The sequence below is a fragment of the Oryctolagus cuniculus genome, chromosome 1 (assembly GCF_051225735.1).
Source record: "Oryctolagus cuniculus isolate XC-2025 breed Fujian yellow rabbit chromosome 1, ASM5122573v1, whole genome shotgun sequence".
NCBI classification, from domain to species: Eukaryota; Metazoa; Chordata; class Mammalia; order Lagomorpha; family Leporidae; genus Oryctolagus; species Oryctolagus cuniculus.
This window is the reverse complement of record NC_142867.1, coordinates 236,346,923-236,370,627: the sequence shown is the minus strand read 5'-3', so window position 1 is coordinate 236,370,627 and position 23,705 is coordinate 236,346,923. Positions and strand designations below refer to the sequence as shown.

General features: G+C 67.8%; 1 long non-coding RNA gene across 2 annotated transcripts; it reads left to right on the top strand.

The window, feature by feature from the left end:
- Nucleotides 1–12,242: 12,242 nt before the first annotated feature.
- LOC138847540 (uncharacterized) lies at nt 12,243–18,030 on the top strand. Of its 2 annotated transcripts, none has more exons than XR_016226619.1 (2): nt 12,243–12,780; nt 12,895–13,929. It is a non-coding gene; the product is annotated as an uncharacterized LOC138847540 (long non-coding RNA). The 2 variants fall into 2 exon arrangements; XR_011385421.2 differs by lacking the exon at nt 12,895–13,929 and adding an exon at nt 15,760–18,030 and having other exon boundaries at nt 12,576–12,780.
- The last annotated feature ends 5,675 nt before the right edge of the window (nt 18,031–23,705 follow it).

Here is a 23,705-nt window from a genome sequence, read left to right as displayed (position 1 = left end):
GCCCTGCTGTGTCCACGGCCGCTCCCTCGTGGTCCCCAGAGGCCCTGCTGTGTCCACGGCCGCTCCCCCGTGGTCCCCAGAGGCCCTGCTGTGTCCACGGCCGCTCTCTTGCAGACGGTGAGCGCCGGCACACACCCCGTCGCCGAGTTTCTGCTCCCGACCTTTTTATGAACTTCTGCTTGGTGTAAGCTCTTAGGGCTCTGCCGTTTTACCCACCGCGGGAATTCTTGGCTTCTATTTGGAGAGCAAGTGTGGCCCACGGGCGTTTAATGAACGTGGCCGTTCTCGGTCCACTCTTCGCCTTCCCAGGCTGCTAGTCTGCTCTTGGGTCAGTGGTGCTGGACCGGGACTCGGCGAAGCGCGGTGCTGGTCCCTGGCCGGCGCTGGGGCTTGACGATGGACGGGGCTGTGGAGCGGGCGTGGCCCGGTCTCCCGGCCTCGGGGAGCTGCCGGGCCGCAGTGGCCTGCGCGGTCACTGCTTCTCGCAGCAGCAGCTCCCTCCCGGCCGCTCCCCTGGGCCTGAGCTCGCCGGCGTCCCCTCCCCTGCGCCAGCTCACCGGGTCCTTCTTGTTCTTCAGCCTCGCCACACCCCTGCGACCCTCTCGCCGCTGCTCCGTGCAGAATAGACACCGCGGCCTCTGCTCTCCTGCCCAGACCTGCGACAGACGCCACCACGGCTCTCCACGGCTTCCGAGCCACCACGGCCCCTGCGTTTTCCGTAGCTTCTCCCCACGGGCAACCGGATTTGCCGTGAGTCCTTCTGTTCTCTCTCAGTGGCTGCCCTGGGATGGCAGCAGGCTGTCTTGGCTTCTTCTGTTTTTAAGATCTGCTTATTCATTTGAAAGGCAGAGCAAGGGGGAGAGGGAGAGAGAGGGAGAGGGAGAGAGGGGGAGGGGGAGAGGGAGAGGGAGAGAGGGGGACAGGGAGAGGGAGGGGGAGAGTGGGAGAGGGAGAGAGGGAGAGGGAGAGAGGGAGAAAGGGAGAGGGAGAAGGAGGGGGGAGAGAGGGAGAGGGAGAAGGAGAGGGAGAGAGAGAGGGAGAGGGAGGGGGAGAGTGGGAGAGGGAGAGAGGGAGAGAGGGAGAGGGAGAGAGGGAGAGGGAGAAGGAGAGGGTGGGCAGAGAGGGAGAGGGAGAAGGAGAGGGGGGGCAGAGAGGGAGAAGGAGAGGGAGGGGGAGAGAGGGAGAAAGGGAGAGAGGGGAGAGAGATGTCTTCCATCCACTGGTTCTCTCTCCAAATGACTGCAACAGCCGGGAGCCAGGAGCTCCATCCGCGTCTCCCATGTGGCCAGCAGGGGCCCAGGCACCTGGGCCATCTTCCACTGCTTCCTGGTTGCATTAGCAGGGAGCTGGATCAGAAGCGGAGCCGTCGAGACTCCAACAGGGGCTGACACGGGGTTGCCCGCGCCGCCAGTGGAAGGTGAACCTGATGCACCTGCTGCGCCGCAGCCCGGCCCGGAGCCAGCGATGTTGGCGTGTCCCCTCCTGGCAGTGAAGTGGGCGGGGCAGGGGCTCAGCCCAGGCTTGGGGTCCTGCCACCCAGCCCCGCCCCTGAAACCTGGGGCTGGACGGCCATCGGGTGCCCGGAGACTGGGCAGGCTGCAGGTGGCTCCAGCGAGGCCAGGCCTGGCCCGGGGCACGAGCAAGGGGCTGACCCTGCCATGAAGAGGTGGGGCTGCAGCGGGCTTGCCCCGGGGTCCGCTGAAGGTGTGGGGACCCCGTCCAGGGCTGGGCCCAAGCAGGCTGGGGTGGAGGCTGCTCTGAGCTGCCCGGCCAGGAAGGGCCATGGTCAGAGGCCAGAAAGGGTTCCTGAAGCCTCACCCTAGGCAAGAAGAACTGCACATGGCCACTGGGAGGGCTGGGGGCCGGGGACAGGAGGGCTGTGGAGGGGAGGGGACACAGACCTGGGCGGTGTGGAGGAGGGGCAAGAAGGGAGCCCAAGCCGACGCCAGCCTCGCCCACCACGGTTCAGCATCGGTCACAGCCGCCAGCAGCCTCGGCTCTCGGACCACAAAGCCCTCGCTGTCCATCATCGCCGCGAGTGATTCCTGGGAAGACCAGTTAGCGGCTTCGAGCAGCCGGGCCGCAAAATCCCGGTCCTGTGCAAGCGTTGGGGGAGGGCGAGGGGCGGCGGCGGATGACGGATGGGGGAGAAGACAGACAGACAGACAGACAGCGAGGCGGCCAGGAACCGAGGGGCTGCCTGTGTGTAGCGGAGCGGGACGTGAGACAGACAGAGGCCCCCTCCCGCTCCCTCTTCTCCAAGCTGGCTCCACCCCTCCTTCCATCCAGGGCCAGTCCACGTCCGTCCCTGCCCACACGTCCAGCGGGTTGTGCCTGCCTAGGGCCAGCAGGGTATGGGGAGGGTGGCACTGGTGACACCCAGGGCTGGGTCACAAGGGCCACCCAGTCGGCCCCTCTGCTGGCCATGTGGAGGGGCGTGGTCACCTGCCCGGCTGAGGTCCCTGGGGGTGGAGTGAAGTTGCCTCCCGGGCTCGCAGCCCCCACCCCACCCCACCCCTGCCGTGCGAGGCTCAGGCCCACGGGCGCACAGCCCGGCTGATTCCACGCTGGTTAGTGCACCGGGCAGCCATAGCCAGCAGGACACCCGGGCCTCGACGCCGCCCCTTCTCTAACTTTGTTTTATTTGAAGGGCAGAAGACTGAGCGAAGATCTCCCACTCCCCAAATGCCCACACAGCCACGGCTGCGCCCGGCCGAAGCCAGGAGCCAGGAGCTCCATCCGGGTCTCCCACGGAGGGTGGGGGGGCAGGGCCCCAGCCCTTGGGTCCTGGCTGCTGCCTCCGAGTCAGCAGCCCTGGGGGTGGAACAGGATCTGCACCTCGCTGGGCCTGGTTCCCATTCGGCCACCGCCCTGAGGCAGGTGAGGCCCCAGGCAGGGGGGCGCTCAGCAGGCCGCAGTGGCCCCTGGGCAGTCTGGGGCACCTGCCCACCAAGTCGCCCAGGACATCCTGAAGCCCCACCCCCGGCAGCTGACAGGGGAGGTCACCTGAGCTCTCGAGTGGGTGGGCAGGACCCCCCCCCAAGCTTGTGTGCCGCCGGGCCTATTCCCAAGTCCTCCTGTGCGAGGTGGGGTGGGGGCACAGCGTGGGCCTCCCCTCGGCCCTGAGACGGGAGGGCAGCTCCCTCGGGTCCACGCCCACCCCCCAGACCAGGGGGAGTACTCATGGGGTTTGTGAGCGCCCCGGGGCCCCTCCCACCAGGGTGCTCACGGCAGCCAATCAGAACGCCTCGGCCTCCACAGGCCCTGTGCACGTCCACCACCCGCTGGCCTGGAAAGCAGCCCTGGGACCATGGGAACACGACCCAGAGGGGGCGAGCCCCCTGCCCCAGGCCACACAGCGTGCAGGGGTGAGCGGGGACAGACACAGGCCCTCCAGCCCGGCAGCCGCCGCGGCCTCCTGTGCCCAGAGCTCCTGCGGACGGCGGAGACCCCAGGCAGCTGCTGCACCTCTCCACCTGCTCTGACTCGTCCTGCAGACCCCGGTGCCTTGGGCCTCGCCGGGCGGCTCAAGCCCCAGCCCGATCCCCACCGGGGCCCCGGCCGCAGGGAGAGCCCTGGCCGGGCCCTGGGAGCCGCACGCTGCGTGTCTGGCGTCCAGATGCTGCAGTTGGGACTTCTCTCCGGTCTCCGGGGACCTGGCCCCTGCCAGGCACACATTCCACAGCTCCTCCTCGGCACAGCGCGTGCTGCTGAGCCATCTGCGTGTCCCGCAAAGCCAGGACGGTGGGGTCCATCCCGGCCCACACAGAGCTGGGGCAGAGGCGGGGGAAGCAGAGCGCTCGGCGATGGATTGATGATGCCTGCCGTGGCCACCGCCGGAAGCGAGGCTGGTTTGTGAGCCATGACGGGGGCTCCCTCAGTCCCCTGTGTGCTGGCCTGAACGGAGCAGGGGAGCTGGCTCTGGCCAGTCCAGGGCTCTGTCTGGGTCGCCCTCCGTGCAGACAGCTCTCCTAGGCAGACTGGGTGGCCCTGACCAGCCGGCGTCTCCCCCCGGGTCACTGTGGTCATCGTACGATGCCCCCTGGAAGGCTGAGGAGGCCAGTGCAGGGGGGAATCAGGGCAAGAGCCAACCCCAGAAACCCAGCCTCCCTCAAGGCCAGGCCCCCCAGCCTCCTCACTGCCCCCTCCCGGGCAGGGCCGGGCCACGCTCTCAGCTCCCACGCCTCGTCCACCCTTGGACTGCCACCGTCATCCGTGCTCTCTCTGCTCGCCCGAGTCCCGGTCCGCTCCCCTCTGCAGCCGCTCACCTGGGCCACCTCCCGCGCCCGCCCTCGGGACCCGGCCAGCTCCCTGTCCTCTCCCTCCTTTCCACGGCACTGGGTACCCTCGTGGGAAAGTGAGGCCCCCTCTCCCCTCCCCCACTCTCCTCGGCCCCGGCACCCAGGCAGAGACGGCTGCTGCCGGGGAGGCGTCAGCAGCTCCGAGACCACCGCCTCGCCTGGGAACCTTCCGGAGTCACACGGGAACCCTCCCAGGGATCCGGTGCAGCCGGCTGAGCTGGGACTCCCCAGGGAGCCGCAACAGGTGACAGGGACCCCAGGGTGCTGGGGACAGGGCCGTGCAGACTTGGTGCCTGCATACACAGGTGTGTTGGGTCCCGTGAGCCGGCGCAGCCTGGGTGGTCAGCCCGCTGTGAGGGGCACCTGCTCGCTGCTTCCGAGCCAGGGCTGTGCTCTGCCCCTGCCCTGCCCCTGCCCTGCCCTCCTCCTGCCCTGCCCCACCCCTGCCCTGGCCCCTGCCCTGCCCCTGCCCTGCCCTGCCCTGCCCCTGCCCCACTCCTGCCCTGCCCTGCCCTGCCCCTGCCCCTCCCCCTGCCCCTGCCCTGCCCTGCCCTACCCTGCCCTGCCCCACTCCTGCCCTGCCCTGCCCTGCCCCTGCCCCTCCCCCTGCCCCTGCCCTGCCCTGCCCTACCCTGCCCTGCCCCTGCCCTGCCCCACTCCTGCCCTGCCCTGCCCTGCCCTGCCCCTGCCCCTGCCCTGCCCTGCCCTACCCTGCCCTGCCCCTGCCCTGTGCAGGCCTCCAGGAGGCTGGAGGGAGGGTCAGAAGGTATAGAATGGCAGCCCTGGGCCTCAGCTCTCTGGACCCAGTAGGGAGCCCGGCCCAGCACGGTACTGGGTGAGCAGGGTGGGCCCTGTGCCTGGCGTCCGGTGGGGACAGGAAGCGCCCATCTCCTGCAGGTCTGGTGTCAGGTGTCAGCACAGAGCCCGCCGCTGCCCCTCCCCACATGGGACGTCGGCCGCCGGTGCAGGAGGGGGCTCGGGGGGCGCCTGCGTCCACGGTGCCATCACTGCTCTGGGGCCTGGAGCTGAGCCGCCACCGGACACCACAGCGCTGACCGCGCCCGGCGATTCTCGCTGCCGAGCTGGCCCACCCCTGCCGGCTCCCTCCCCGCTGGCTTCGGGCTGGACTGGCAGAGGGAAACGCATCCGCTCAGCAGCAGCGGCAAAGTCAGAGCCTCACGTGCAGTTCGTGGAGGTCAGAGGTCAGATGTCCAAGCCCGTACCCTGTGGCCGGCCGGCGGGGCAGCCGCAGGGAGCCCGGCAGAGGGGGGCACCCGGGCAGGTGCAGCGGGTGGGTCAGCCCTCACCGCTCAGGTGCCGAGGGGGCAGACGGCACCTGAGCGGCACGACACCCGGCAGCGCTCCGGGGCCAGTGGCCTGTCCAGGAGGCGTGGCCTGGTTTCGGTCACGGCGGTGGGTCACGGAGGAGGTGCCCCTCCCCTGTCTGGTCTCGCCACATCTCCAGGGCACCGTCCAGGCCGCCACACGGAGGCAGAAGCAGAGCCTGCGATCCCCAGGTGCGCGGGCAGCAGCAGAGCCAGGCGGGGGAGCCGCCGGGAGCTGGACCGGACCGCCCGCCCCTCCTGTCTCGTGGCCGCCGGGACCCCCGTGCGCTGGCCGTTCCAAGCATCTCGGGGCAATTTCCTCTCGTTGGGACGCTGGTTCCTCCCCCAGACAGCTCCTCTGTGGTTCGCCTCTCCCGGGTCCCGGGCCAAACCCCGCAGCTGAAGGCCGGGCGGGCTCGGCACTGCCGGCCGCGTGCGCCTGCTTGGACGAAGAGGGCTCGGTGGCCACTGCGGGCTCCGAGCGCGTTTTTAGACCGTGAGTCAGCTGTTACACAGCGAGGTTGCAATCACCCGGGAGGGCCGGCAATTGACAGCTCCCTCCGCGGGGGCAGCGCCGGAGCCAGGCTGGGGGGGAGCCGGCCCGGGGGGAGGGGGGGCTGGCCACGGAGCCCGCCAGACCCACGGCTGCCGGGACACACGAGCGAGAGAACGCGCAAACCTCGCTCGCTCGCTGACCGTTTCCCGTCAGGCGCCAAGGGCTGGACAGAGAGGGCCCCCCGCCGGCCGCGACCCTGGGCTCCGCTCTGCCCCTGCAGCCCCGACCCCGGGCCGGGCCTTGGGGGTGTCGACGACGGGGAGGCCAGAGCTTCCACAGGAAACGGCAACACGTGCGGCACGGAAACTTTCAGAATTAAGGAGAGCCGGCGTGTCTCTGCGCCGGGAGCGGGAACGGGCGCAGAGGCCCCGCAGAGGGCTGGCTGTGTTCCTGTGTTCCCGGGGACGCACGCGCCAGAGGCTGCGGGCACGGGGTGAGGGTGGCCGGCGTGGGGGCCGGGCTGCTGTACAAGCCCCAGAGCCTCTGCCCGAGCAGAAGCCACGCTCCCACGCCAAGGAGGACGCAGTGGGTCAGCATGGTCAGACTCCCAGAACCCGGGGTCTCCACTGGGTGGGGGCAGGGGCTGGGAGCCAAGACCCTAAAGCTCAGGGCTACAGCTCCCGCCCCTCCAAGACAGCCAGGGCCTCCCGCCCGGGACCCACTCGGCGCCACCCTCGTGCCCATACTCGGTCACGTGTGGTTTTATTTTATACTTTATTTTTAAAAAGATTTATTTGTTTGTTTGAAAGGCAGAGAGGGAAAGACAGGGAGAGATCTTCCATCTGCTGGTTCATTCCCCAGATGGGCTCCGACGTCAAGGCTGGACCAAAGCAGGGTCCAGGAGCTCCATCCGGGTCTCCCATGCGGGTGCAGGGGCCCAGGCACTTGGACCGTCCTCTGCTGCTTTCCCAGGCGCAGTAGCGGGGAGCTGGCCCTGGAGTGGAGCAGCCAGGACTCGCACCAGCATCCGTAAGGAATGCCAAGGTCACTACGCCACAGCTCCGGCCCCAGGAAAATCAGTGTTGAGGGTGGGGAGGAAGCAAGCTGGCCCCGCACCTGCAGCAAAGCCCACAGATATCTGATGGAGCTGCCTGCCAGGGAGCGACGCCCAGGGCAGGAACTCAGCGGGGACGGCCCACTGGGAGACCACCCTGGAGCCTGGACCCGTGGCTACCCCCACGTCACCTCCGTGTGACGTGCGGCCACCCCCACGGCTCCCCCGGGAGACGCCCTAGACCCGCAGCTACCCCTGTGGCCCCCCGGGAGACCACCCTGGACCTGCGGCCACCCCCATGGCCCCCCCGGGAGACGCCCTGGAGCCTGGACCCGTGGCCACTCCCCCACAGCCCCCCCGGGAGACCACCCCGGACCTGTGGCCACCCCCATGGCCCCCCCGGGAGACGCCCTGGAGCCTGGACCCGCGGCCACTCCCCCACAGCCCCCCCGGGAGACCACCCCGGACCTGTGGCCACCCCCATGGCCCCCCCGGGAGACGCCCTGGAGCCTGGACCCGTGGCCACTCCCCCACAGCCCCCCCGGGAGACCACCCCGGACCTGTGGCCACCCCCATGGCCCCCCCGGGAGACGCCCTGGAGCCTGGACCCGCGGCCACTCCCCCACACCCGCGCCAGCTGCAGAGAACACAGGGACGACCCCGTGGAAGCCCAGCTCCCCGTCACTGCCCCTGCCTCCCCACGCGACGTCAGGAACGGTGTTGATTCTTAAGTCTCAGGTGTCCCCTGTGCGTTCCCCTTCCTTGCTGCTGACAACGGGCTGGGGGCCGGGGCCTGCCCTCCCCTCCCTTCCCCTCCCCTCCCCCTCCCCCCACCCCGAAGCACGTCACAGCAGCGTTATTCCTCACTGTGGGGAGCAACCCGGACTAGACTAAGTTACTGGAATTAAGACTTATTCTATGCATCTGCTCTCCCACAATATGGCGCTGAGAAGGGAGAAACAGCTTCTACGCAGCTGCCTCCAGTTCAACCAATAAACTGTAGGACCTGCTCCTGATTGGAGGAGAGCAGCGTACTCGGCGTGTGGGTAGCAGAGTTGGGATTGGTGGAAGAGGACTATAAAGGAGGACAGAGACAACATGCACCAGGAACATCTAAGGGGAACACCTGTGCAGCCCCCGAGAGAGCCGGCCGGCGGTGTGCCGCTCCCCTGCGGAAGTGGGGAATGTGGCAGGGGGAACCGCCCTTCCACGGAGGTGGAGGGACGGCAGCCAACCCGGGAAGAACCAGCAGCAAACCCGGGGAGGGCCGAGCAGACGAAAGAACAGCGCAGGGTCCTGTGTCGTTCCTCCACGAAGAGGGGGAGCGACACTCACCTGCGTCCACACACCGCCCCCATCCCCCAGCCTGAACCCTGGGGGGCAGGTTCAGGGCAGCCTGGTCTTGGGAGCACACGGGGGTCCCGTGAGAGCTGGCCGCCTGAAAGAGGGAGTCCCAGAGCTTGGGGCGCCCAGCGGTGGACACGCGCCGGCCCCGCGAGGGTGATGAAGGTGTCAGACCACTGGGGTTCAGTGGGCTGCTCCTAACCTGTGTGCCCGTGAGGAGACGGTGCTGTGACTGGCGTGTGAACCCCGTCCACGTGTGTGCTGGAGACGCGGGACACGGGAGGCGGCTGTGCCAGGGAGGGGCTGATGCCGGCTCTCTGGGGACACAGACGGTGGGTTTCGAGACCCCTCACGTGGTGGCCCTGAAGCAGGAGCCGGGACGTCATGGGCCCAGGTCACCCCTGCCCGCACGGACACTCACAGCCACCCAGGAACCACTGCCCTGGTGGCATGTGGGGAGGACCTCTCGGCCACGAAGCTGAGACCCCGGCTGAAAGCCAGGCAGGGGGGAGGGGTGAGCGCCGTGACCGGAACCTCCGTGTCCCCTTGTGTGTCACTGTGTCCGACCCTCAAACCCGACGTGGTGGTGTGCAGACCTCGGGGGCTCTGGTGTTCAAGGCGCCGTCTTAGAGGCTGGGAGCAGGCCTGGACAGGCACCAAAGATGCGGGTGCCATGACCCTGGGCCTCCCAGCCAGAGCTGGGGGCGATGCAGGCTTGATGCCTCAACAGAGCAGGCCCCCGAGGGGAACCCCTCCTCTAGGGAGAGGCACCCCCGGACCACTGGCTGCGTGTGAGCACTGTGTTCCCAGTGGGCAGAGTCAGGAACAGAGAGAGGGGAGGAGGGGCGGCCCCACGCATCCCTCCCCCCATACCGAGTGGCCGCCTGCCTGGCCCTGCAACCCCCAAGCCCCTCCTTGTGTCCCCACGACTGCTGCTGGTGGCTCCGAGCTCCTCATCGCAGAGGCCGGGAGATGAGAAAGCAGGTGGCCTGAGCGGGAGCCCGGCCTGCTGACCGGGAGTCGCCGGTGCGGACGGGTGGCCCGGGGCTGGCCGTGTGCGTGTCCCAGGAGATTCAAGGCAGGGCCTCGGCGGCCTTGGCCAAGGACGGAAGGACCCGAGAGCAAGGAGCGGAGGCAGGGAGCGTCTGCGTCTTTGAGGCGGGCGGGCGGCGTGGGCCAGGGCGGACGCCAGGGCTCACCCCCCACCTGCTCGCGCAGATTCCCCCGGAAGGAGGAGGAGCTGCTTCCGGCTGGGGCAGACCCAGCCCACGAAGGGAGTGGGCACCCGCGCCGGGAGGCCCGCTGGCTGCTGCCCTGCCGTGTGGGGACGCAGGACTCAAGCCCTGACCTCGGGACAGGGCCAAGGAGCCGCCCGCCGGGTGGCCGAGGCAGCGCCTGCTCCGTGCCCAGCCCCGGGTCCCCCTTGCCTTCCAGGGGCTGGTGCCCAGAGCTCCTGCCCATCCACCCACTGAATTCCGCACCTCTGGGGCAGCCCGGGCCCTCGGGGCACACCCCAGCTGCCGCCCCAAGCCAGCCACACTGGCCCTGGACGCCACCTGCCCTGGGAACACGGCCGGGTGCCTCTCGACCCGTGCAGCCGGCGGCCGTCGCCGACGAGGGGGCCGTCCACGTGGCGTGTTCTGCTTCTAATTAGCTGTGCAGGCGCCGTGGGCCTGACTGTTCGGCGACTCCTTGGCAGAGGGGGCTGGGAGGCCGCGCTGCACGTAGCACAGCCGTGGAAAAGCCAGGCTCCTCCTGGGGCGCATATGGAATTCCTGACCAGGATTTGGGACGTGGCCGGGCGCCAGGCCTCCACTCGTCTCTCTGAGAGCCTGCTGCCGACCGGCGCGAAGGTCATTCCACGTCCACGCCCGGAGCAGCCCTCGCCCTGCGGCCGCCCGGCCCCCAGACGCCTCCTCCCTGTGCGTTCAGGAGCCCACGAGGGGCGCGCTGTCCGGGGAAAAGCCGAGGGGTAGGCACCCTCCGTGGCAGCGTCGTCCACGTCCTGGCCTCCGCGTGTGGCCTGGTGGCTGGGGAAACGCCGGGGACGGCGGCTCCACGTGGCGGCAGGCCGCGGCCACACGCGGGTGGGGGAGGGTAGCCATGGCAACCCTGCGCACCCAGGGATCCTTTGACAATGCACAATCTCTGTGTTTATAGGAAGAATGCTGACCATACGTTCTGGCTTTCCCTGCACGACACCTCACCAGGAAGGAATGCAGAACCCACCAGGGCAGCCGCGCGGCCCCTCCCACCCCGCCTGCCTGCGGGGGCTCTGCCCTGACGCCGCCGGGAGGGGGCCGCTGCTGGGGCCAGGGCCGGGGGCCGCCTGGCTGGGACGGGAGGGTCCGGGGTCCGTCATCAGGCCCAGCCACGCGGCACCGACTCCAAGCCAAAAGACATTTTCCCTTGTTCAAAGACTGATCTGCTTATTTGAAAGACAGATGAGAGAGAGACAGAGATAGACAGAGAGACAGAGACAGGGAGACAGAGAGAGACAGAGATAGAGAGACAGAGAGAGAAAGAGACAGAGAGACAGAGACAGGGAGACAGAGAGAGACAGAGAGACAGAGACAGAGACAGAGAGAGACAGAGAGAGAAAGAGACAGAGAGACAGAGACAGAGACAGAAAGAAAGAAAGAGAGAGACACAGAGACAGAGAGAGACAGAGACAGAGAGAGACAGAGACAGAGAGAGAAAGAGACAGAGACAGAGACAGACAGAAAGAGAGAGACACAGAGAGAGACAGAGACAGAGACAGAGAGAGAAAGAGAAAGACAGAGACAGAGAGAGACAGAGAGACAGAGACAGAGAGAGAGAGACAGAGAGAGAGAGAAAGAGACAGAGAGAGACAGAGAGAGAGAGAGAGAGACCCACGAGTCTTCCATTCACTGATTCTCTCCCCAAATGGCTGTCACAGCCAGGGCTGGGCCAGAGCCAGGAGCCGGGGCTTCCTCCGGGTCTCCCCGCAGGCGCAGGGCCCAAGCACTCGGGCATCTTCCACTGCTCTCCCAGGCCACAGCGGGGAGCTGGATCGGGGCAGAGCAGCCGGGACCGGAACCCGCGCTCCAATACTGGACACCGGTGTCGCAGGCGGCGGCTTCGCCTCGGTGCTGGCCCCGGGCAGAGGCCACGGCTCGGCCGAGCCTGGGTCCTCACGCATTTGCTGCCCTGCGACGTGAAGTCCAGAGTCAGGAGGGGACAGATGAGTTTCAGACGCTAACAATCGTCCTTGGGGATGTTTCGGGGGAGACGGCCCCGCCGCCGAGGTTCGCGGCGGAATTCCCGCCGCCGAGGGACCGGCCGTCGCGGTGCAGCCGTCGCGGTGCGGCCTGCAGTTTCCTGAGACCCGGCAGCCAGATGTCCCGGGCCCAGACCTGCAGCCCAGGAAGCGGTTTCCGTACAACGCGCCCAGAGCTTCCCGGAAACAGCAAAGCTTCCCAACGCAACGGAACGGCGCTCGGGGGGCACAGCCGTGAGCACCGGGGGCGCCACCAGGCCGAGACCCTGACCCCTTCCCTCTGCCCGGGGCTGCTCCCTGCGCGCCACAGCCGAAGCTGGGGTGGCCTGCGCGTGCCCGGCGGGGGCTTCTCCCACGTCGCCGAGCTCGGCGCTGCTCCTGCACGCCTGCCCGTGGCTGCGCAACTCCACTGAGGGACAGAAGAGAATCCGCCTCTTTCCGGTGGAAACCGCCTTTCCGGGGAGCGCGGGGGGGGGGGGGCGGGGGGGCTGCCGAGTCCGAGCCCCGAGGAAGCGGCCCGAGGGGAACACGGCCCCGGGCGGGCTGGCTGCCCCCTCCGGGCGGGGTGGGGGGGTGCGAGGACAATGGCTCCCTTCTGCTGCTCTCTCTGCAGGGATGAATGTCACCCACGTGTGACTCACGCCGCTGGCATTTCCAGGCCGACTGTGCCGAACCCGGCAAGGAACGGCTCTGCTGGCTACAAGGCAGGACCTCCCGGCAGCCCTCGGAGCGGGGGCCCAGGGCACCGCTGGGAGCTGGGAGCCGGCCCTCCCCGCGCCCGGCCGGCTTCAGAGACCACACCCCCCATCCAGACGGCCCCCGCCTGCCCTCAGCGGACACGGTGGGGGGACCACAGAGCAGGGCCCGCCCCACCCAGGGGCCCCGGGGCTCCAAATCAATACTCGGTGATCAGCTGCCTTCTTGCCCGGAAACCAAGGGCAGCCCCGAACATGGCGGGAGAAGGACCCACGGCGAAGCAGCCCAGCCGAGGGACGGACAGGACACAGCGCAGGACACAGGTGAGGACGGCGCTGAAGCCCTGCAGTCCAGAGGCCGGGACCCGAGGGCGTTCCTCACCCTCCGAGCCTCCACGTTAATCAGTTATTTGTCCTCTCGCTTACTTCTGCCTGAAGGCAGAGACAGAGCCGAGACCGACAGGTGCTGCCCCTCCGCCAACGCCCACAGCAGCTGGGCTGCGCCAGGCTGAAGCCAGGAGCTGGGATTCCGTCCGGGTCTCCCACGCGAGTGCAGGGACTCACGTGCCTGAGCCATCGCCTGCTGCCGCCCAGGGCACCCATCGGCAGGAAGATGGGGTCGGGGGTGGAGCCAGATGGAACCCAAGCCCTCCAGGGCGTCCCAAGGCCTCACCTCAGTGCCAAACGCCCGCTCTGCCGCTCCCGCCCCAAATTCTCCCTGGCACTGTTCCCCGGGGGTGGGCCTGGGGGCAGCAGGGGGCTCCACGTGTAGGTCACCAATTCCTGAGGACGGACAGGAACCCAGGGCCCCCGCAGAAGGGCTGAGCTGAGGGTGCAGGACCCTCGCGGGGCTGAACAGAGACCAGAGGGCAACTCGAGGGACACGCGGGACCCCCGAGCTCAGCCGGTTCCCGAAGGAGCGGGAGCGCCCGCGCGTGGTGGCGCCCACGGCTGGCGCAGAGGGCAAGGCCTTCGGGAGAGCTGACCCCGCCGGGGCCCCCACCCAGAGCAGGTTCCGGAAGAGCGGGGGGGGGGGCCGCGCAGAGAGGGAAGGAACCCCCTGCAGGTTATCCTTGTGCCGGGCAGGAACCCGGGGCCAGAGGACGCCAAGGGGGCGTGGCCGGAAACCCTGCCGCTGGCCTTCCTGGAATCTGAGGGCGCCGTGGGGCTGGTGCGGCGGTGTAGCGGGTAGAGCTGCCGCCTGGGACGCCGGTGTCCCATATTGGAGCACCGGTTCGAGTCCCGGCTGCTCCACTTCTGAGCCAGCTCCCTGCAGGTGCACCTGGGAAGGCAGCGGAAGTGGCCCAAGTGCGTGGCCCCTGCACCCAGGCGGGAGCCCCGGCTGTGGCAGCCATCTGGGGAGTGACCCAGTGGGTGGAACATCTCCCTCGCTCTCCCCCCGCCTCTCGCTCTCGCTCTCTGTCTCTCTCTGTGTCACTGCTTCTCAAATAAATAAGCAAACTTTTAAAATAACCTGCCAGTTCTCTGTGGAGGCGCACACATGTCTGTATGTGAATGAGAAAACTTCTAGAAGTTCATGGAAAATGACTCTCATCATTTAACCATCTTCCATGAACTTTTGAAGTGCCCCATGCCTGTATCACACATGCGTGCTACATGTATGTACATGTGGGGGGCAATTATCTGACAAATTACATTCAAACACAACAGCCCTCGTCCCCCCAAATGTGCTCCAGGATAACCCAAGGTCCAAACCCTTAATAAGCAAAGAGCTTTTACAATTCAAGAAGTGAAGCAGCCGTGGCAGGTGAGACAGTTCTGGAGAAAGGAAAACAAGCGGCTACGGCTACACAAGAAACGCAAGGCCAGGCCGAGCCGCTCGCGACCACGACGCCGACACGCTGGCATTGCCGAGGGCAGGGGCAGAGGCCATGGCGACGCCAGGGCAGGCACGGTGCTGACGCCCACCTTCCGTGACTGCAAAGGAGACCCCGACGAGCCCTGAACACCCCCGTGGGTCCTTCCTGACCCCCCCCTGGGGCCACCCCTGGGGCCCCCCAGAGCACGGGGAGGGGAGGTTTCCAAGCATCTGGTCTACCCTTCCTGCCGGCAGATGCACGCCTGCCCCCCAGGCCAGGACCTCTGTGCGGTGAGGGAGGCCCTGCCCCAGCCCTGGCGTCTCCGGGACGGGCAGGGTGGGGGCTGCCGCTGGCTGCGTGGAGCCGGCAATGGCTGTGGTCGGCCCAGCTCAGCCAGCAGCGTCAGGCAGCGACACCAGTGTGCTCCATGACACCCAAACCAGAGGGCGGTGCGGGGGCAGGGAGCGGGCAGGCAGCCTTGAGGGGGCTGGTGGGCAGAGGAGAGCTGGTCCCAGAGTGGGCATCGGAGGATGGGGGGGGCGGGAAGAGCAGGAGGACGTCCAGGGAGTGGCCGGAGCAGGTGGCACTGAGCGGGCTGCAGGAGGGCCGTCCGCGACGCGCCCGAGGCAGTGCGCCCCCAAACCAAGGGCCCTCCAAGGCCCAGCACCCCCGGGAGGGGACAGCGCCCCGGTCCCAGGGCCACAGCTGGACAGCAGCTGTCTGCGTCTGAGAGCTCCCCCCCTCCTCCCCTCCCGCCACATCCCTGCTGAGTGTTGCCGCTCCACTTGGGGTTCTGTGCCAAATGGTAAACATTTCGATTGCATCCGTGTGGTTCCCACACAGATGACTTTGGCACGGCCTGGAAAATACCGTTCGCTCCTCACCCCGCACAGGCGTGCAGAAGGCGAGAGAGCCACGCAGCCGGGGCCGGGCTTCGGGCAGAGCGCAGGAGATCGGGTGCGCCTCTCCCCACTCCCCCCAGCCGCGTGGAGACGACATCGCTGGGGCAGGGAGGCAGCCACTGTCCCCACCGGGGTTTTAGCCTCCACCTTTCTGGCCCCAGGCCGGCACGGCCCCCTGGAGCCCCCCTCCCCCCTGCAAAATGGGGTGCTGTGTTTGTAAGACGTGGCCGCCTGGCCTCCATGGGAAAGTCACTCCTCGCTCTGATCCCTGACTCCCCTCTTGTAAACAGGAGGCGGCGATGACAAAGCCGGTCCCCGGGGGTTGCCAGCTCTGTGAGGGGGCCGGTGCTGGCTGCCGCCGGGGCACCCACGTCCAGCCTGGCAGTGCCCGGGTTCCAGCTTCCTGGTGATGCTGCCCCTGGAGGCGGCAGGCAGCAGCTCACGTGCTGGGACCCCTGCCATTCACTTGGGAGACCCACGGGGGGTCTGGCGCCCAGTTTCACAGCCATCGGGGGAGTGAACCACAGATGGAAGATCTCTCTCTCTCTCTCTCTCTCTCTCTCTCTCTCTCTGCATTTCAGTAAAATTCAACCGCCATAATTTGAGGAAACAGGAAGGCCGTGTTAAACAGCCAGGCGCTACAAGGAACACGGGGCCCCAGGCCGTCGGCCCCTCCTCTCCGGAAGCGCTGCCGCAGTCGTAGGGGCCGATTTGTGCCTGAGCCGCGTGCGTGAGCAGCTGACTGAAGCGGTGGCTGCCGGAGCCCAGCGGGCAGTGAGCACATTGGAGCCCTGGGCTTGGCCCGGCCCTGCACACCCTGACCAGCTCCTCGGCACGGGAGGGGTCTCCCGGGAGCCGCCCCGCGCACAGACAGCAGCGTGGCTGAGGCCTCGCTCTGCCACTCACCCCTGCGCCCCGCTGGTCGCTCCAGAACCCACACCAGAAACACCGCCTCCCACGAGCAGTCCGCACCGGTTTCCCGGAAGTGGGGGCCTCCCCCCACCCCCCCGTGGCCGGCCCCTGGAGCCTCCCGAGCACAGAGCAGGCCCGGCACCCTCCTGTGTCTGCACTCCCGCGCTGTCCGTCTCATCGCCTCCAGCCTGAGACTTGGATCGGGACCAAGGGCACGGGAGGAAGCGCGGCGGGGCGAGCCGTCCCTGACCTGCGGCTCCGAGCAGCCCGGGATCAGGTGACCCACGAGGGGAACCCCGGCGCCCGGGGCCGCTGCGCTTGGAGCACTCCTGACGCCCGCTCCGGGGTGGACGGGGGCAGACGGGCTGGCCCCAGGAGGGAGAGCGCCACGGTGCACACCCACAGCGCGCAGCGGGAGCGCCGTCCGTGGGGAGACGGATCTTGCCGAATTCCCACTGTCAGAGTCTCGACTGTGCACAGGCCCCCGTGGGTCGTTTTCAGGGTGAGGCAGGTGTGGACGGGGATGAAGCCACACTGCCCCGTGCAGCCCCGTGCGAGCAGCGCCAGGCAGGGCCACGTCACGGGGGCACCGAGCTCCAGCCGCTGTCTCTCTCTCTGCACAGCCACTCTTAAACCCAAGGGGCCAGGCTGCCAAGGGGGCTGCCCCCTATGACCGGGTGGCCGGGGCAGGTCTGCTCAGTTCTGCCCGGCGTTCCCACCCGCCCCGGGGGCTACCGCGAGGACCGAGGAGGCTACAACAGTGCAGGACGGAGGATGGTTCCGGCACGCGGGCCTTCCGCGCTGGTCTGGGGAGAACGCCTGTGTCGAGAGCCCAGATCTGGAAGGGGGACCGGGCCCCAGTCCTGCAGGAGGCCAGAAGATGCGCTTATTTCATAGACAAGGAATCCGGGATCCAGGGGCCGCGGCAGCCGGTCCAGCAGCCCAGCTGCTCAGCGGCAGGGCAAGGAGGCGCCTCCTTGGAGCAGACCGCCCTGGGGAAGGGGCTGTCGGGAGGCCCCTGGCTCCCCAGCTGGAGCTCGCTCTGGGCAGGCGGAAGAGGACACGGACCCCTCCCACCCAAAGCCCGCCCTCCCCCGGCGCCCTGCGTGGCTCGGAGCTTGCCAACATCTGCGAAGCTTAACAAGCAGCCGTGATTCCCGGTCTGCAAGCCCTGGCTTTGGACTGGACTCAGAGTGATGCGTGTTCTGGCCCTACCCGGGACGGCCTCAGCCACGTCCCCAGGCCCGCCCAGCTCCGCGGAGGCCACGTCCCAGCCCGAGAGGCTGGGCCCCATGTCAGCTCAGCTCCCCCGGCCGGGGCCCCCAGCACGTGCCCAGCCGCTTCTGCCCCACCTCTCCCACTCCTCCCTGGGGCTCCAAACACGACTGCTTCATTAGTTGTCTTTGGGAGACATTTTTTTCTCCAGTTCTCTAGGAAGCAGCAGGAACCGCGGCGACCTCTAGAAAGTTCCTAAGCAGGTCACGTCTGTTGTCTCCCGTCCAACTCCCGGCCGTTGTCCTCGGGGCTCCGGAGCCCTGGAAAAGGGGCAGGTGTGCCCACGGGCCTGCGTGTTCAACTCGGGCAGCCACGTGTGGCCGTGGCACCGACTTGGGCATGAGTCCACACGTGGGCACGCGCCCCCAGTAGGTGAAGACGGAGTCCAGCACTAAGAACTCAGTGGAACGGCCGCAGCAGCGTGAGTTCCCACAGCCGAGAGGCGGGAGCCAGTGCCCTCCGCAGGGGGGCCGCCCAGCCGTGGTCTGCCCTGGGGCAGGGGGTGGAGCAGCCAGACACCAAAGGCCACGCCCGCTCCCTCGATGGGGGATGGCCCCAGTGGGCAGCGCCACTCAGGATCGCCAGAGCCAGGGGTTGGAGGGCGGCGTGGGAGGACTGGACACTTTGTGGGTTGTACCGGATGCACTAAAGGGCCCTGGATCGGTGACGCTGTGTGATGTGAAATCGTTTTAGAAAGTGGGTGAGGGGCTGACTTCCCTTATGGGCTCCGGTTCGAGTCCTGGCTGCTCCACTTCCAATCCAGCTCCCTGCTGTGGCCTGGAAAAGCAGTGGAAAATGGCCCAAGTCCTTGGGCCTCTGCACCTGCATGGGAGACCCGGAAGAAGCTCCTGGCTCCTGGCTTCAGCCTGGCCCAGCCCTGGTTGTTGTGGCCATCTGGGGAGTGAACCAGCGGATGGAAGACCTCTCTCTGTTTCTCCCTCTGTCTGTAATCCCACCTCAGAAATTAATTAATTTTTCTAAAAAAGAAAAAAGTGGATGAAGCCAGTTTCCACAGAGGGTGTCGTGGGCGCCCAGGGGGTGAAGAACCCCCTCACGGCCGCCAGGAGGGGCGGGGCTGTTTTATAGCCCTGCCCCCAGGTGTAACGTGGGTGGGACCATCAGGAGGGGACACACACACAGAGACCACCTCCTGCTCTATGCACGGCAGGGACAGACCCCCTCCTCACGCTGTGTCTGTTGTGCACCGGTGGCCGTGGCTCCCGCGTGGCACCCAGGGCAGCCGTGGGCTCCGTCCCCGCCACGTGGGAAACGCTACATCCAGGGGAGTTGACAGAGGCAGACAGGGCTTCTCATTGTGGAAGCTGAAGTCCCAGATCAGGCTCGGTGGGGTCTGGGGCCGGCTGGGGGAGGGGCGCCTGTGGCTGTGTCCTCCATGGCCCACTGGACACTGTCCCCCGCCCCTTCCTAAGAGCCCTTGTCCCATCCAGGAGGGCAGAGCCCCCACGGGCTCCCAGGGTCTGCACTGGCAGGAAGCTGGATCAGGGCCGGCGCCGGGTGAGGAACCCAGGCAATCCCATGTTGGATGTGGGCTTATTCCCGGCTCCGCGGTCTGCACAGGCGTGGTTGGGGTTTTTTTGCACACAGCACACTCGAAATGGCAGTGCTGGCCACTACGGCTACCCCAGAGGGTCAGGTAAGGGTCAACAGGGGCCGTTCTGGGCGGGAGCATGGGCTGGGACGTCCCGAGCCGAGCGGGGGTGGGGGACATTTTGCAGCCGGAGTTGGGACGCTCCCGGCTCCTGATGGGTCTGGAGCTGCAGCTGGACCCGAGTCACGTGGGGCGGCTGGGCGCGGGGAGTCCTGCTCCCACCTGGTCAGCCCCAGAGGCCGCAAGGGCGCAGACGCAGCCCTGGCCCCCAGGGATGAGACATGGCCGGGGGCAGCCCCTGAGCCGGGGGCGCGGAGGTCCGGGCATGCCATCCACAGCCCCTGGTCACAGCAGCGGGGGCCCTGCCCGCTCTCGTCCGTCTGCAGGGTCCACGCCCAGCCGCGGCTCCACGTGGCCGCCGCACAGCTCTGCCGCGTGGACGTCCTTGTCCCTGTCCTCCAGCCACCTGGTCCTGGGCACGGCTGCTGTCTCCACATCTTGGTCTTATGAGCAATCTCCTTATAAACATTGCTCTCCCTGCTTCCTGTTATGTAAGCAAGGACTTCTCAGGGCCCATGTGTCCTGCTTCTCATTTGTTCAGCACATACTTGCGCTCCAGGGAGGGTGGGCGCACGCGGGGACTCCAGATACTGCTGGGACCCACGGCCCCCAGCCCCAGGACGCCCAGGACCCCCTCCCACGGCTCGCTGCTGCAGCCCAGGGCATGTGGGGTCCACGCAGGAAGCCCCGCCCCCGCCCCCTGCAGCAGGAGCTGGGCCCAGCGCGCTGGAGGCAGGCAGCCTCTGCCGGCACCATCACCCACGTGGTGCAGGGCCCAAGCATTGGCCCGTCCTCCGCTGCTTGCCCAGGTGCGTTAGCAGGGAGCTGGATCAGAAGTGGAGCAGCCGGGACTCAAACTGGCGCCCATACAGGGTGCGGTCACTGAGGACCGCGGACGTCTGTTGCCGCGAATCCAGCACTCGAGCCTGGGGGCGGGGAAGGGGTCACAAAGCCGTTGTCCACACTGCTGAACGTGCAGGGCTGCAGCCTGGCTTCCACCACGGCTGTAGCCACTGGAGCCTCACACGGGTGCAGACAGCAGGCGGCAGTGAGTTCCAATCCCGGCTGTGCCGCGGAGCCGCGGCCAGGCCACGGGAGGGCTCTGTAAGCTCTGAAGCCAGCTCGCGCGTCCTCAGGCGCCACGAGGCCGCCTCCCCCCAGCTGGAGCCAGACCCTGCCTCCCAGCAGCCCCGGGCCTGCCGGGGCCTTCCGCACACTGGCCCTTCCCCAGGGCTCTTCTGCCCAGGAGACCCAAGTCCTGAGCAGCGCAGCCAGCGCTGTCTGCTCCCCAGCACCCCCCTGGGGCTCTGTCTCCATCCTCTTCCCTCCAGGAAGCTTCTAGAACCTCTGCCGCTACTCGACGGCTGCCCACTCCGGCACCCGGCCTCGTGCAGGCCTCCAAGCTCCGTCAGACGCTGCCCGGAGCTGCTCCGGTCCAGCCCTCCTCCCTTCTCTCCTCCTTGGTGCCCAGGTCCCGGCCACACGTGCCCCAGGCGCTCCCTGCTCCCCGTGGGACTCTGCGGAACTTCTGGGAGCGTCCCTCCCCCGAGGAAGTCACACGGCCGTCGCCGCTACGCCATCGGCTTCCCGCAGCTGCGGGTCCCCGAGGTCTCGTTGTCATCAGCGTGGCGCCTGCCGCCCGCCTGCCGCCCGCAGCCGAGCCCACGGCACCTCCAGGTCGGCTGCTGGTGGGCGGGCAGGCATGACTCACACCAGCGGGGGCCTGGGTGTCCACTCGGCACCTCCCTCCGCTTCCACTCTCATTGTCCCTGGCTCATGGGCGCTGGTCTCTGGTTCCTATCATGGCATAACATTTACCAATTTGTTAAAACTTTATTGTGCTCTTAATACAAGAGACAGAGCGCGCTCCCCTCCGCAATGGCCCAGGCAGGGTCGGGCCAAAGCCAGGAGCCCGGAACTCCACCCAGGTCTCCCAGGTCGGGGCTGGGACCCCAGCACCCAAGCCATCACCTGCCACCTGCCACCTGCCACCTGCCACCTGCCACCTGCCACCTGCCACCTGCCAGGGCAGGCAGCAGGAAGCTGGAGTCAGGAGCTGAAGCCGGGGCCGGAAGGGAGACGCGGCGTCCTAACCGCCGGCCCCCGCGCTGGCCCGACACTGACCGTCCTGGGCATGGCGCTGCGCGCAGCTCAGCAGTGTCAAGTGACTTCTCGGCCTCCCCGGCCGTGACCGCTCACCGGCTCTGCACACGGGCCCCAGGCTTCAATGCTTCGGTCACCCGCCGCGTGTGCCGCCCCTGAATGGCCGCAAGTGGCCCTAGCAGGGGCAGGAGCCCCACAGAGGTCACACCTGCGCACAAAGGGTCGCGCCACCTGGCAACCCTGGAAACGGCCAGTGGGTCAGGGGCTCTGGGCAGCCCCGACCCCCCGCCTCCCTCTCCGATCCTGCCATCGGAGGACTTGTTTCCAGAGACCCCGCGGGCGTCCGTCCTGGAGCCGCTCCCCGGCGGCCGCCCCACGTTTCCCGGGGTTACACACAAACGTTTAGCCTCTGTGTAAAACGCAGCGGCCGGAGCCAAGACCCGCCGGCCAGGAGCCCGCGACCCCGCACGGGCCTGAGGGCGCCCCCAGCCTGGCGCCCTGCCACGGGCAGGCCGGAGGGGACCCCCGTGGAGCCCCGAGGGCGGCTCTGGGAAGAGCAGGGGCGCCCCCGTTCTTGGGGCTGCGCCTCGGCGACCGTGTCCTCACCGCGGCTTTGGCCGGCACGGAGCGGAAACCTCGGAGCCATCCTGGCCGCTCCCGAGGCTGGAACATGGTGATGTCATCCCAGCACCATCTGGCCGGGGCCCCAGGCTGTTCTCAGCGGCTCCTGGGAGACAGGGCGGGCAGGTGGGGGTGCCGGGGAGGCCCCAGCGCTGCAACTCCTGGAGCGGGGTATCCGGGGACTCCGAGGCTCGGACGCCCCCGAATCCTGTCTCTAGAGCGGCGGGCCGGGGAGCCCAGGGCTCAGCCAGGCCCCGGGAAGCAGGAGGCAGAGCCAGAGCCCTCCCCCAGCCTGCCAGGCTCCGCCTCCCACGGCCAGAGGGCCAAATGTACCAGAAAGTTCTGGACAGAGCCCCTGCTGCAGAGCGTGGGGCCTTGAAGAAAGCGAGGGGGCCAGGCCGGGCTCGGCCGCTGCTGGTGACCCCGCGCTCGCGGCCCGCCCCAGGCCCAGGAGGCTGGAGTTCCTCTCTGGGGACCACGTGAGGACAGGGCATTGTGCACTGTGGTGACTCTCCCTCCCAGGCCCGGCGTGAGGGGCTCGGAACGCACCCCCGGCCCTCGGACCTCAGAGCGGGACTCAGGAGACAGCGCTGTGGGCAGCCTGCAGTATCCCACCCTGTCTCCAAGGCCACGAGGTGGCCGGCATTGTGGCCTCGCAGGCGAAGCCACCGCCTGCAGCGCCAGCATCCCAGGTGGGCATGGGTTCGAGTCCCAGCTGCTCCACTTCCAGTCCAGCTCCCTGCTGTGGCCTGGGAGAGCAGTAGAAGATGACCCAAGTCCTTGGGCCCCTGCACCCACATGGGAGACCCAGAGGAAGCTCCTGGCTCCGGGCTTCAGCTTGGCTGTTGCAGCCACTTGGGGAGTGAACCAGCGCGTAGAAGACCTCTCTCTCTCTCTCTCTCTAACTCTGCCTTTCAAATAAAGAAATAAATCTTTTTTGAAAAGCTACAAAGACACATTTTAGAGTGAGGAATATACTTTTGTGTTCGGACACATTTTAGAGTGAGGAATATACTTTTGTGTTCGGGCGTTGGAGTTTTTAGTATGCAGTTATCTTCTTTTATAAAATGTTTATGGGTTTGCCTGCATTTGAACAGCAGAGCTGGGGGCAGCCCCCGCCCCAGCCCCTCCTCGCAGCAGTGTGGTCCCCCCGGGGAGCCTCACGCCGCCCCCAGCCCCAGCCCTGACGGGGCCCCACGAGCTGAGCTGCGAGAAAGAGCTGGAAGCGTCCAGCTGCAGGGAGCAACGGCCCCGGGGCGGGGGCGGGAAGTCTGCACCCGGGCTGGGACCCGGCAGCTTCGCTCACGCGCGCCTGTGCCTCGAGGTCCCCACGCCCAGGACCTCAGAGGGCAAAGTCCTGAGTCCGCGTCAGCCACAGCCACAGACTCGCTGCCCATCAGCCCCGGATTCTCTCTGGGATTCAAACGCCAGAGGCAAAGAGAGCCCTGGACGTGACCGAGCGCGGCGCCCAGCCCTGGGTGGGACCCCGGCACCTTGGACACACCCCCGGCGGGCGCTGTGAGGGGCACTGGCGGCCGCTGCCCCCACCGCCTGGCCACCACGCTCAGCTGCCCACAGGGGACCGCTGGGTGGGGCTGCAGGGGCACACCCGGAGCCTGGGAGGGTGCCGTGTCTCTACCTCTACTTCTGCGAAGTTCCCGCAACTGGAGTCAGCTTTGGCCTCGCTCCAAACCCTGTCCTGAGCCATAAAAGCCCGACTCGGCACCACCCAGCAGCCCCTCCCTCCCCCGGGACGGACAGGACAGAGCCCCGCCCAGCTCGGGGTGCCGGGGAGCCCCACGCTGAGTGGAGGAGGGAACAGCAGAGTGGGGGCCTCCCGCACCGACGCGTGCGGGGACACGGCTCAGCTCTCCTCCTCCAGCAAAGCCAGGCGCCGCGTCGAGGGACAGTGGCTGGTGAACAGCGGGCCCGGGTCCCCGCCCGACC